Genomic DNA, 15,023 nt, shown 5'->3' with positions numbered 1-15,023 from the left:
TGTCCCCTATTGTTATTGTTGTGCCCTTATATTATTATTGTTATGTCGACTTTGATTATATTGTTACCCCTTAGACTCCTATATATAGAAAGGAGGTTTTGTCATTTTTATCATCCAATAATTATTCATTTGTGTAATGTAAAGGAGGTTTCCCCCTCGAAGAGGCTGATTTTGAAGTCGTTGATCTATCTTTTCTTCTATTTTGCGAGCTAGTTAGATAATAAATCTTCAGTTAACTGGAGTAACACTTGTGGATGCACCAGTGCACCAACTAACTGTTAGTCCTCTATTAGTTCCACAAACAGTTAGATCTAATTCAACTAACCATAGCTCAGTAATCTGAGTTATCTAATTACAACTCATAATTAAACTCATCCTAGACCCCTAAAACTTAGGTAGAACATATGCATGACTTCCAAGAGACTTCCAACTCGAAATTCCCAAGTTAACTAAGTCAACTTAACTTATTTAACAATTACAAGTTGCTATGAGAAAAGAATTACAATTTTAATTCACAATTTGATTCAAGGACAAATTAAATGGGAATTTTTGGATCCTATTTTTAACATTTCTTGTTGCTATTTTGTATAATGTTGTCTTCATGTCCATATAATGAAGGGTCCATCCTTGAATTGCAACAAGGGAAACAATGGATCATATGGTGGTGTAGTGAGCAACTGGAGAAAAAATATCATCATAATCCTCTCCCTCTTTCTGGGAGAACCCTCAGGCTACAAACCTTACTTTGTATTTTTTATGCTTCCATCGACCCTATGTTTGATTTTATATAGCCATTTTAAAGTGATCATGGATTTCCCTTTGGTCTCGACATAACATCCCATACATCGTTATTCATAATTGACACATATTCTTCGCCCATAACATCCTTCCAGATTTGTTCTTTCATAGCTTCTTCAAAGGAGGTGTTCAAAAATCAATGCTTGTAATGTTAGGGTTACATTTATCTTTCTTGATAATTACTTGTGAATTGTATTGGCTTCTTTTGTATCTTTGTTATATTATCTTTCATCAAGCAATTACCAAATTATATGTGTATGAAGATCACAAGAACAAGAGACACAAAATGTAGGCATTATGCTAGGGAAAAACCCCTATATAGCGGAAAACCTAGTCAAACTTCTTCCTTCAGTAGTTAAGATGATATAATCCAAGACTCTTCAACCTAGACATATACCTCCTCCAACCACCAAGTCAGCCTCTCCTTCCAGCAATTTTGACATAGAACTTCGATCTTGCAGCAACAACACTTCGACCTAACCAATCCATAATTTCAACCTTCTAGCAGCAGAATCTTCAACCCAACACTTTCAGAACTTTGACCTCTCCAGAAGTAAGACTTTGATATAGCAACTAGCCCAGTAACTTCGCATAAGAGAGAGAAAGAGATAGCCCAAAACCTTTGACTTGTATTTCTTCCTTCTTCACCTTGAACTTCACACTTTTCTGCACTTCCTTGATGTAGATCGAACTTCTTGAGTTGATGTCTCCAAATGAATTTGAACTATTTGTATATATAGGCTTTATGTGAGGTCGAATTAACCAGTTTCAGGCCGACTTGATCTCCTTGAGGTTGACTTGGTGTGGAGGTGACAAATACTTTATTTGACTCAATAATAAACCTTTTTATAAGATTCAAAAGCCTAAGAAATGTCTCTTTAAATGGAAAATGACTCTAAAGACTCAGAATAAATCCTAGAAGTCCTTAATGGGGACTTTGACCTAAAACATGATGACCCAAGTATGAAACTCATGCTTTAATAAGTCATAATAATAATAAGAATTTATTTTTCAGTCTTTGACTCAAATATAAATATGAAGACCGAACCTAGTTACATTCTTCAACACTCCCTCTTGACTAGGGAGGTATCCATAAACTACACATGTATATACAAGTACAAGGAATATCTCAAAACACAAGAACTACGAAGAACTTCGGCACACAAGGTGCCACGGACTAGATTCTTGGCTAGGGCAATCTATTCGGGTGCGACTAAGATGGACTAAAGCTTTCAGGCTTACTTGCTAACCATCAACCCAGGGATCTAGGTGTGTATCCAAAGCCAGAGCTCCATGATCAACACCACCCTCCCTCTTCAGGATCTAGACATCAATACATATGCTGGCCAGATGTCCTCCCAGGCACTTTGTATCAAAAAAGATGCCTTCTCAAGTCTTTTCCAAACATCTTTCATTAATTAAATTAATAATATCAACCAAACCAAGCATGCTTCTCAAATACTCAAACTTCTTATTAGGAAGAGACTTTGTCAACATATCAACTACTTGTTCATCAGTCGTAATATTCTATAGCTTCACGATCCCATCTTGTACCAAACTTCTAATATAGTGGTATTTATTGTTATATGCTTCGACCTTGCATGGAACATAGGATCTTCAGACATCTTACTTTTGCTTTGATTATTGCAATTTATCACTGTAGGACTTAGAGGTTTTTCAGACAAATCTGACGGAAGATTCCTTAACCATACAACCTCCTTTCCCACTTCACATGCAACCACATACTTAACTTCAGCACTACTTAAAGTAACAGGATCTTGTTTCCTACTCATTCATGAAATCATCACAGACCCCAAACTAAAACATCCACCAGTAGTGCTTCTTCCATCGGTTTCACTAGCACCTGTTGATGCCTGGAAATGTCCTTGCTGAACACGTGAGAAATTGCGTGGTCAGAGTCCCAATTAGACGCTTTTCCGTTGTGATGGCAGTCTTGACTGCTTCAAATGGGTTTCGAGTTACCCGTGTCCTAGAACTAGCCTAAGTTCACCTAGTCTAAGCTACCTAAACTATGCACGAGAATTAGTTTGTTTAAGAGTGATGACGTTTATAATGAACAAACTAAAGATTAGAGAATCATCTGTATGATATAACTTTATAAAATATGATCTCTTAAACATCACTGAAATCAAGGCTCAATCAAGTCGCTATGAGGCTTTCTCCTTCGCAAGGATTCTTGAAACATGACTGCAATTATGCAACCGAAATGAAACCTATCCTAATTAAGCACAAGATGGCCTCATCCTTAATCAAGAGATAAAAGTGTTTTAATTGGAGGAAGGAGAACTATATGTGATCTCAGGCTAAAGATTTCCTTACCAATCCCAAAATAATTTGAAGATTTGCAAGTGTCTTTAGTACAAATGCAAATAAAGTGATCGTGCTAGAAAACTATCAAGATAATCCTATTCACATACCTAAGATCACTTATAAAACGAGTATAGTATAACTTTTTATATAAGATGAGAGAATGATATTCTCAACTCGATGCAATAAAAACGTAAAAAAAAAATTGCAGAGATAAATAAATAATTATGAATTTTTACAAACAACTCCCATGAACTCAGTTTCAATTCTAATATAACCTTATCAATTCAAAAAAAAAAAATTAAAAAATTAACTTAAATTTTATAAATTTATAAGGTCAATACAATTATGAAAATAGTAATGACAAGGTCTAAACAATTAGTATTCCTTTTAAATGTTTTAAATGATGTATTTACAATATCATTTTATGAAAAATAAATATTCAATACAAATTGAAAACCATGTAAAAGAAGACATACATTACATGTAACATTTATATTATATATAATATATTACAAATGATTTTAGTATGAACCAAACCATCATGGCATAAAAACAAAAGATTGAAATATGTATGACCTTGTTAACTTATTATGAATGCTTATAACAAAAAGAAAAACAAACACAAAAGATTTTGTGTGTGTTAAAATTGTTGCCAACAACGCTCTTGGGTTTAGCCTTCTCAACAATGGAAGAACACATGCTTCTCAAGAGATTAATGTAGCCCCCTATGTATGTTTCCCAAAGTAATAATGTTGCGCCCTTTCTGTTCTCCCCTGGTACTCAACCACTCCACAAGCTTAACGCAACCCCTCTTGCATCTACTACCACCTCCGTGCTCCGCTCCCCCCATGTCTCTTCTCTTAAGACGTTACCTATCCCTTCAACTACCTAATGCTCTAAGCACTATTCTCTCCTCCATGCTTGTGTTCCAGCTCATGCCCATCAATGCACCCATCCAAGACTCCTAAAAACTAAAACGGTTATATTTTTGAAAAGCGTGAATGACTTCATGAAGCATATTCGTGCAAAACAAGATTTTAAGTATAACCAAAACTATTAAATGGCACACATGAAATATTTAGAAAGAAAGAAAGAAATTATTTTAACTTCCACGAGGCTAAAGATAGCTTATGGGACAGATTGCTTTTTTATCTGCGTGATGTATTCAACTTTTTTTTTGTGAAGCTTCAAAATAAATGCTTCCAACTTCTCGACAAACCCCTCGCTAAATAGATTATCCCAAGAAATATTATGTGACCAATGTAATTACATTTCACCAATGGTTAAACTAAATATGTCATTGAGCCAAACACAAATTAATAAATATTCTTTCACGTCACAATGATTTGAGATGTTTTGTTGGGGTTATGAAAAATAATAGCAAACCATTACATACACTAAAAATGAAATATTAAATAACGTGAAATATATAATGACAAATATATAATTATGATTAATTATAAATATGGATTATATATTTTCCACTATTATTTAAATGTAATCACTAAACTATAATTTATATTTACAATGTGATAATGACCTGCTTTTGTTTCAATGTAGATATGTCAAGGAGTGTGACAAGAACAAAAACAACCCATTCGAATGTGACGTGATGTGACAAGTTGTTTGGAGAAAATGCTATTAAACAAATAAAATGTGAATTGTGAGATGATATGGAAAAATGAGGACAATGTGAAGGGACCGAAGCGTCGTCATGTGAGAAAATGGTCATAAAGTGGAAAATGATGTTTTATGCAAATGCAAAATAAGATAAAAAACGAGCAAAATGAGAAGTAATTTGAACAGAGGAAAAAGGGTCCCCATCTATTGTAAAAGAAACACCAAGCCAAAATGGGGGTTGTTGCAGCTACAACAACTGGCGACAGACTGGGAGAACCAGTTATCTCTGTTTAGATCAAAAGGAAGAGTGTAGTGAGTAACTTCTGAATAAGAGAAAATTTTAACTTAAAAATTTTCTTGTCAAAATAAATTATGATCATTAAATGATAGGAAAAGAGATATTCAACAATACTTTATAATATACCTTCATCCAGAATAAAACAAAAGAATCAAAGTTATGTGAAGAGAATGCTTAAGAATTCACTACTTAGCAACCTCTTAATACTAATCAAACGCATGCTTTGTTCATACTTGACTTCCTTAACCTGGCATCGCTTCGCTGCCAGGGAGCATCCATAGCCCTGACGAAGTTGCCTTAGCATCATGTATACATTTACCCACTGCCAGCGAACGTCCATAGCCCCGATGGGTTTACATACACTTCCCACAACTCTCTTTTACCACCCTTTTGATTATTAATTCAGAAAATTGCCTTTAGTATTTTAATTTGCAATTGAGTGAAGAGAGCGAGGTGATGCAGAAAGTTATATAAGTTGCACTACACATCATGACTTCTAATTTTGTTTGTTAATCTAGGTTGTCATTGATGTCAATAGTTGATGTCAATCGTTGATGTCAGTGGTCGGGATGGGAAATATTTTTGAAGATGCCAGAGGATGATTACAACTCTTGTTTAAGATGTCAAGACACAAATGAAGTGTCGATCATGTATCTTGATGATCATAATGGAAGACTACCATATCACTGATCTTGATGATAACACTACATGATGACATGACAAATCTCCAATGATGTGAACCTTGATGTTCTTATGATGAAGACTACATACTTTCTCCCTCAAAGATTTGACACTTGTGGCAAGAGGTTACATTTTTAAGAACATTTGGGAAAAGTGTAGGCCAATAAAAACCAGCTCTAAGGATCTTATTGACAGTGGTTTTCCAATACAGATGGCCACCACAATCATCTTCATGGAGTTCCTGCATTGTAAGATATTCGATGGGCTAGCCTAGGATGATTGGTATAATGTTGTTGATGACATTATTTGTTACAAAGTCTGGATTTATCTAGTGCCAGAGTTTTAACTCAAGGAAAATATCATGCAGGTAGCACACAACTTGCCCCCAACATGACACTAGTGGTACTTGAAGACCTATACGTAGATAAGGGAGAGGTTCACATGGAAGGGCCTCAATGTAGAAAATGTTATAGATTCACAAGCTCATGCAATTTACTAAAGCAAATGACAAGAATCTACTTCTACTTTCAACTAGCGGAAGCCAATAGATCGATGAAAACAATAATAGCAAGAGGAAGATAGATCAATGGCACATAACACAATAAGTTTTCTCGGGGAGAGCCACAACTCAAAACCCCTACTGTCTATATTACATTAATCAGAAATATAATATGATAATACAATGCTTGTTCTCACAAGAACAGTCCCAGCACTCAGTATGATCAATCTCCTAGCTCACAAGCAAGCTCAAGCCAAACCTTAGCCTCTTATTTTGCTCTCCAAGCCCCTATTTCCTTACGCAATTCCTATGGCTAAATAGCTCATATTAATGGGAATCCAGTGCATCCAAAACTGCGCAATCCAAACTAGGTCCAGTTCCTGAATGCATGCATGATCTATACAACTCAATAAATCATACCACTAGTAGTACACTGTCCCTGCACTCTAGTCTCAACTAGGTCTTTCTCAGAATCGACATGCATGAATTTCTGATGAGGGAATCTTCAGTTAACTGGAGTAGCACTAGTGGATGCATTAGTGCACTAACTGACTGTTAACTCTCTATTAGTTCCACAAATAATTTATAACTAATTTAACTAAACTTAACTCAGTAAATTGGGTTATATAATTAAAACTCACAATTAACTCATCGTGGACCCCTATAAAATAGTGAGAACATATACATGACTTCAGAAAGACTTCCAACTCAAAATTCCTAAGCTAATTAAACATAATTAACTATTTACAAGTTGCTATGAGAATATAATTTGATTTTAATTCTCAGTTTAATTCAAGGACAAATTAAACTGGAATTTCTGGATTCTATTTTTAACATTTCTTGTTGCTATTTCCAACACTCAAGACATATGTGCTAAGGTTTGTGAGAGAATGCAACATTTGGCAACAAAATAAAGTAGAGCATACTCATCTAGTAGGGTTGCTTCAACTACTTCACATCCAAAAGCAAAAATGGGAAAACATTTCCATGAATTTCATCACAAGATTTCCCTAGGTGCAGGGGAAAGATTGTATTTATGTGGTGGTGGACAGGCTCACGAAGTTTGCACACTTCTTCGCCATACCTTCCAAATATTCAACAACACAAGTAACATAGTTGTTCTTTAAAGAGGTATTCAAATTACATGGATGTCAAATACCATTGTGAGTGTTAGGGACAACAAGTTCATTGGAATGGAGCTAAAACCTAGTACTCGTTACCACCCACAGATTGATGTAAAAATTGAGATAATCAACAAATGGCTCGAGGGCTATCTCATAAACTATGTATCTAGCCAATAGAAAGCATGGGTAAAGTGGTTACACCTGGGAGAGCATTGTTATAACACCACTTACCATATGTCAATTGGAATGACACCCTTCAAGTGTAGGAATTTACAGGGTAAGTTCCACAGAAAGAATACCAAAAGGACACCGCTCACAACCAGATCTCAAATCAATACACCAGTATTTTTGATGTGGTTAAAACCCTCAGAGTGCAAGGAGGGAAACAGTCCACTGCCTGTCCCAACGTGGGTACTACAGGCAATTTATTAATCAAAGAATGAAAATTTACATAAGCTTCTCTCATGCACGGATTACCCGAACAATGACCCTCCATGCGCTTTAAATAGAATTCATGGACCAATCGGGTGTCAAGCCACGGATCAAGTGTCAGTAATACCGAGGTGAGAGTGAACCGTCGGATCACTACATATCGTGACCGTCGGATTGTAAGTTACAAAATGTACAACGGTAAAGAAACACACTTTACCTAACTCTAACCTAACTCTATACTAGACCAAGTTGAACTTAACTATATCCTATGTGTCGGAATATCCTAACATCCCCCCTTAAGAACAACTTGGGATAGGATTGAAGGATTTACAAATATGACACAATAGGAGAAGGAAGGAGGCATTAGAGTCTATCCCCCCTTAGTGACAACTTCCTGAACTCCAAGCATATATCGAAGTTTAGTGAACTTCGCTTCTGTGAGAGCCTTTGTGAAGATGTCTGCAACCTGATCATCTGTTGGACAATATTGCACTTCAAGAACATGGTCATGAATGAGCTTTCTGATGAAGTGCATGTGTAGTTCAATGTGTTTGCTGCGCTGATGTTGGACTGGATCTTTGCATAGCTGAATGTCACTTTGATTATCACACCAAAGTGTGGTTGGATGCTGCTGCTCAAAGCCAAATTCTGATAGGATCTGACGAAGCCACAAGGCTTCCTTACTAGCTTCCACGGCACCACGATACTCTGCTTCTGCTGACGAAAGAGAAATGGCAGCCTGTTTCTTACAAGCCCATGTAATAGGTCCTGAACCAAGAGTGAAGACATAACCGGCAGTAGACTTCCGATCATCAGGGTCACCAGCCCAATCAGAATCAGTGAAACCAACTAACAGAGGAGCTGCTTTGGCACTGTAATGAATCCCAAACTGTACTGTACCTCGAACATAACGAAGTATTCTTTTAGCTGCTTTCCAATGACTTTCACGGGGGTTTTGCATAAATCGAGCAACAAGGCCAACAACAAAGGAAAGATCAGGACGAGTATCGGTTAAATACAAGAGTTTTCCGACAAGTTGACGGTATAAGGTAGCATCAACTTCAGGAGAAGTACAAGAGACTGAAAGTTTGACTCCAGACTGAAAGGGAGAAGGGGCTGGCTTACAGTCTTCCATGTGAAAATGACGAAGAATATCACAAGCATACTTGGACTGGGAAAGGAAAATACCCTCCTGGGATTGCAAGACTTGAAGACCGAGAAAATAGTGTAAGTGTCCTAAGTCTGTCATTTCAAATTTCTTTTTAAGGCTGGACTTCACATGGTTTATAAGGTTGGGATCACTACCAGTAAGAATAAGATCATCAACATAAAGAACAAGGATGATAAGAGAGTTGCCCACTTTCTTGGTGTAGACAGTATTGTCAGAATGACACCTAGAAAAGCCAGATTCTAGAAGAAAGCTATCCATTTTGGCATACCAAGCCCGAGGAGCTTGCTTGAGGCCATAAAGGGATTTCTTAAGTCGACAAACAAGGCTGGAGTCTGTTTGTATGAAGCCAATGGGTTGTTCCATATAGATTTCTTCCTGCAAGTCCCCATGCAAGAAGGCTGATTTAACATCCATCTGATGGACTTCCCATTTTAAAGAGGCAGCAAGGGAAAGAACAAGGCGGATAGAGTTCATTTTGGCAACAGGGGAGAAGGTTTCAGTGTAGTCAATGCCTTCAACCTGTGAAAAGCCCTTAGCAACGAGACGAGCTTTATGTTTATCAACTTTCCCATCTGGTCCATACTTGGTTCTGTAAACCCATTTACATCTAACAAGTTTGCATCCCTTTGGTAGAGGAACAAGATCCCATGTATCATTTGTCATCAATGAATGATATTCTTCATTCATAGCTGCTTCCCAATGTGGATGGCCTGAAGCTTCTGCAAAAGTGTCAGGATCATGATTTATTGGAGCTTGAGCCAGTAAAGAAGAGGCTCTTTCAAACTGAGAACGTGTACGTCGCTAATCTGTAGGATCACCGGCAAGATCACCTGCTGCATCCCGAGTAGTACGGACCCATCGTGGAAGTTGAGGATCCTGAGAAGGTGGGGGAGGATTATCATCCTCGCTTTCATCATCTGAAGAAGAAATGTTTTCAAAAGTAGAAGAGATAGGAAGAGGTGGCACATCCGCCGGACTAGGCTCGCAGGCCGATTTATTTTCATCAAACTTTACATCTCTTCTAATGATAACATTTTTGGACTTAAATGGAATAAGTCTATAACCTTTTACATCTTCAGAATATCCAACAAAAGTACATTTCTCACTCTTAGGTTCTAAAGCTTTATGCTTTTCATCTGGAATATGGGCCCATGCTTCACTTCCAAACACACGAAAGTGACTTACATCTGGTTTAATGGAACTCCAAGCTTCTTCTGGAGTGATGTTCTCTAGAACCTTAGTAGGAGTGCGATTGATTATATAATTTGCACAATTAATTGCTTCGGCCCAAAAACTAAGACTGAGTCCTTTAGATTGCAGCATACAATTAGCCATTTCCTTTAAGGTGCGATTTTTCCTTTCAGCTACACCATTTTGTTGTGGAGTGTATGGAACAGTATGTTGCATTTGAATTCCATTTTCGGTGCAAAAGTTGATGAATGTGTTTTTAACATATTCTCCACCATTATCAGTTCTTAGCTTAAGAATTTGATGTCCAGATTGTTTTTCAACAAAGGCTTTGAAGGCCAAAAAGGTGTTAAATACTTCGCTCTTGAGTTTTAAGAAGTATACCCAAGTGCGTCTGGAGAAATCATCAATGAAAGTTAAGAAGTACTTGCAGCCAGAGAATGAAGCAACAGGAAGAGGACCACATAAATCACTGTGCACAAGCTGTAAAGGGGTTGAGGCGTGCCAAGAGGCACGTTTGTCAAAACTGTCCCGATGATGTTTTCCGAGTACACATCCGGAACAAACACCATCTCTGCAAGATACCATAAGAAGACTTGTCACCATATTTTCTTTACATAGATGTTGAAGGGAGCGATAGTTTAAGTGACCAAATCGCTCATGCCAAAGTTTGCTCACTTCATCATTATGAGCAACAAATACTGAGGGAAGATTTGATGACCCAAAGTTGTGAAACTTATACAACCTTTTGGAATCATCAGCAAGACCAGTAGCTAGAATCTGTTTAGGATCTTTTAGATCCTTGATTACAACATCATGAGGTGAAAATTCAACAATTTTACCTTCACCTGAATGAGTTATCTGATAGACAGATAGAAGGTTGCAGGATAAGGTTGGAACACATAATACATCATTAAACTGACCATTGTCTAGATGAACAGTTCCAGTCCCTACAACATTAAGAGATCTATCATCACCAATATATATATTTTTGGTGTTACAATCATTTAAAGAAGAAAACATGGCTTGGTTTTTGGCCATGTGACAAGAGGCTCCAGAATCAATGAGCCACTCATGAGAATGAGAAGAAGAAGAAGATACATTTAATGCATAACCAGACTGAGATGATTGATAATGACATGTAGAAAGTGCCATTCCGGAAGTTGAAGTTGAAGTAGGCTCCACATGGATGTTATGTTTCTTCATTGCGGCTTCCAAGGCTTCCATCTTCTTAAAGCATTTAGATTCTAAGTGGCCATCTCGATTACAAAAGTTACAATGTCTATCAGTCTTCTTCCATTTGTTTTTATTGGTCTTATCATTTTGCTGAAATGATCTTTCATTTTGAGGCTGAGATGGTTTAGGACCATTCTTTTGAGGATATGACTTCTTAGGATTCTTTGAATTTGGTTGCTGCTAGGCGGCTAACGCTTTCGTGGAAGAGTTTCCAAGATTAAGAAGACCAAGGTGTAAGAGTTTTTCTTGTTCTCTTATTAAGGAATCACAAAAGGAGTAAAAGGAAGGGGCCTTGTAGTCTTGTCCTTGACAAATGAAAGCTTCTCTTGTAGAATGGAAAGTGGAAACAAATACAGAGTAGGCTGGTCCCAACTTAGTAAGGATGGAATAAATAAGGTTACCATCGTCTTTCTTAACTTTAACACCTTCCAGAGATATCTAAGGTTCTTGAATTTGGACAAGAAATCTTCAATGCAAGAAAAATTATTAGGATCCAAAGTAAGCAGCTCATTTTCAAGTTGATGGGCTCTAATTTCATTTTTAATCCCAAAAACTTTAGCAAGTTTTTATAATGCTTCATGAGGAGTCTCAAGTTCTGCAATGTGGAATCTAAGATCAGGAGAAATAGACATCCCTATCAAACCTCGTGCTTGATCTTGTCTATTTTCCCATTTTGCCGCCTTGTCTTCATCTTTTGGTTTCTTCTCTTGGTCTGTGGCTATTCTGAAGAGACCTTTACTTCTAAGTAAATCTTCGATGTAGGCTACCCATTGGAAGTAGTTAGTGCTGTCAAGAATGACTTGGCATGGGCTTTCCATTTAAAAAAAAAAAAACTGAAGCTGAAGATGCTGAAAATAAGTGTTCCAATGGATAGATCTCGAAAAAATAGGCGGTTTTAAAAAAAACGGCTCTGAAAAAGGCTTCCGGATGAAGAAGTTATGGCTTTTTGAAAAATAATTGTTGAAGTTGCGGCAAAGTGCGCGAATGTGCGGGAATGAAAAAAATCCGCCCCCAAAAAATGGAGACTTGAACCCAAGACCTCTACTCTCTTAAAATAGTTTTGAACCAATTGATCTATACAAAAAATTTGAGAGAGAGAGAGAGAGAGAGAGAGAGAGAGAGAGGGAGGGAGGGGGGGGGGGGGGGGGGGCTTGGTTTGCGTGCTTGCCTTGAGAAACCTCTTTTTCCCTACAAAACACAAAACCCAACACGAATATGCAAAGAAAAACGAACCTTGCGGCTCGAAGTTAGCTTTAGCCAAAAAACTAGAAATTTTAAAAAAAATCTCAAAATTAGCTTTAGCCGAAAAACTAAATATTTTTCTCAATGTTTCTGATTTTCCGAGATCACACTAAGGTGCAGGGAAAAGAGCATACGCATGAGAAAAATCCTTCATTTCTGTTTCTGATTTGCCCAGATCGCACAGAGTCGCAGGGCAAAGAGCATACGCAGAAATGAAAGGTATAGATCCGGTTAAAAAAAAGGCTAAATAAACCGAAACCGAAATAAGCAGAGAGAAAATAACAGTAAACTGCAAAAAAAAAACACTGTATACCTCCCGATCTGAAAAATGACGCAGCTAGGGCTACCAGAAACCTTTTCGCGTGAAACGAAAGGGGTTCCTCACTGGAACAGATGCTCCGAACGCAACAGAACAGTCCTCTCGGCCCGAAAGCAGTCAGAAACAGCAGATCTAGGAAACGACAGCCGCATGCAGTTCTACCGGCTTCAGATTTGGATCACCAACGGACGCGGCCCTCAAATAGCTCTGATACCATGTAGGAATTTACAGGGTAAGTTCCACAGAAAGAATACCAAAAGGACACCGCTCACAACCAGATCTCAAATCAATACACCAGCATTTTTGACGTGGTTAAAACCCTCAGAGTGCAAGGAGGGAAACAGTCCACGGCCTGTCCCAACGTGGGTACTACAGGCAATTTATTAATCAAAGAATGAAAATTTACATAAGCTTCTCTCATGCACGGATTACCCGAACAATGACCCTCCATGCGCTTTAAATAGAACTCATGGACCAATCGGGTGTCAAGCCATGGATCAAGTGTCGGTAATACCGAGGTGAGAGTGAACCGTCGGATCACTACATATCGTGACCGTCGGATTGTAAGTTACAAAATGTACAACGGTAAAGAAACACACTTTACCTAACTCTAACCTAACTCTATACTAGACCAAGTTGAACTTAACTATATCCTATGTGTCGGAATATCCTAACATCAAGGCCCTATATGGATACGAAGCTCCAACATTTGTGGATCATATATTTGAGAATAATCGAGCTCCTCTAGCCAAGGATTGGGTTAAGGAGAGCCAAGACATACCATGGGCCCTCAAAGATGATCTGCAGATGGTTTAGAACCAACTAAAACTCTACATATATAGGCATCAGGTAGAGCATAGCTTTGAGGTTGGGGACCTGGTGTATCTTCATTTGTAGCCATATAGATAGTTATAACTCAAAATTGAAGGAGTAGAAAAGCTGAAACCTAGATTCTATAGGCACTACAGGATTGTGAGGCATGTAGAGGAGGTGCATTATAAGCTAGAGCTTCCAGAGGGTCTTAAAATTCATAATGTTTTCCATGTCTCTTGCCTAAAAAAATCCTTGGGACAACATGTAGTCACTTATATAGAGCTTCCACGACTAGACGAGGAAGGGGAGCTGAATCTAGTTTCGAAGGATATTTTGGAGGTAAGGGAGTGGAAGTTGAGAAGCGGGACTATAAAGGAGTACCTGGTGAAATGGAAGGATTTGCCTAATGAAGATTCCACATGGTAAGGGGAACAAGTGCTCCAACATTCAAGACTAAAGTTGCCCGAGGAGAAACAATTTTGGGTGCAGAGGACTGCAATGTCACCATCCGCTTAAGAGACATAAGGAAGGGGATCCAATAGCCTAATAAGGTTCCCATAGGCTAGTACAAGAAAAATTAATCAAGGGAACACGATTTGCCTAGGAGAAAACACTACAAAACTAAAGTGGTAAAAAGGGGGAATATGGGTCCCAGACTAATGAAAAGTCATTTTTAAATTATAAAGTGAGAAAACCCATTAAAGTGACTTTATTAAAATAAAAAGGGTACAAAGGTGGCAAAAGTGGCAAATTAGGTACCAAAGAGGGAAAATTAGAAGTCTCTCCTCATTCTTGCATTTGCTCACTTGAGAAAAATATTTTTGGAGAACTCTTGAGGAAGAGTCTAGGGTTTTTGGAAAACCTCATTCTAATTGTTGGTTTTGGTGTTGAAACTATACACCCTAGCTAGTGTGGGAATGAGATCACTCATATTTTGTCATTAAGCCTTAATGTTTTCAAAGTAGAAGAAGATAATGCCGGATAAGAGGTGAATACAAGGTGTTATTAGTTGACTTTATCTTTTGCTATTTGATACTCTATAATCTCTTTGTACAAGCTAGATCTAGAACAATATTGGAAGGCTAAGTTCATGTCTTTCCTGGAGGTCAAAGTACCTCCTTGTTGGCTAAGTTTGTTAGAGTATTTTGGCCGAGTTATTCCATACCCTTTGTTGGTTGAGTTCAATCTTTCTTATTATATATATATATATATATATATATATATATAGATATATATAATTTTTTATTTTTATTTTTTTTTTGATGGTTGGG

The sequence above is a fragment of the Pinus tabuliformis genome, chromosome 8, assembly GCF_031772625.1.
Source record: "Pinus tabuliformis cultivar Carrire ecotype Pingquan chromosome 8, CPIR1, whole genome shotgun sequence".
NCBI lineage: Eukaryota > Viridiplantae > Streptophyta > Pinopsida > Pinales > Pinaceae > Pinus > Pinus tabuliformis.
Note: the sequence above shows the minus strand (reverse complement) of the source record.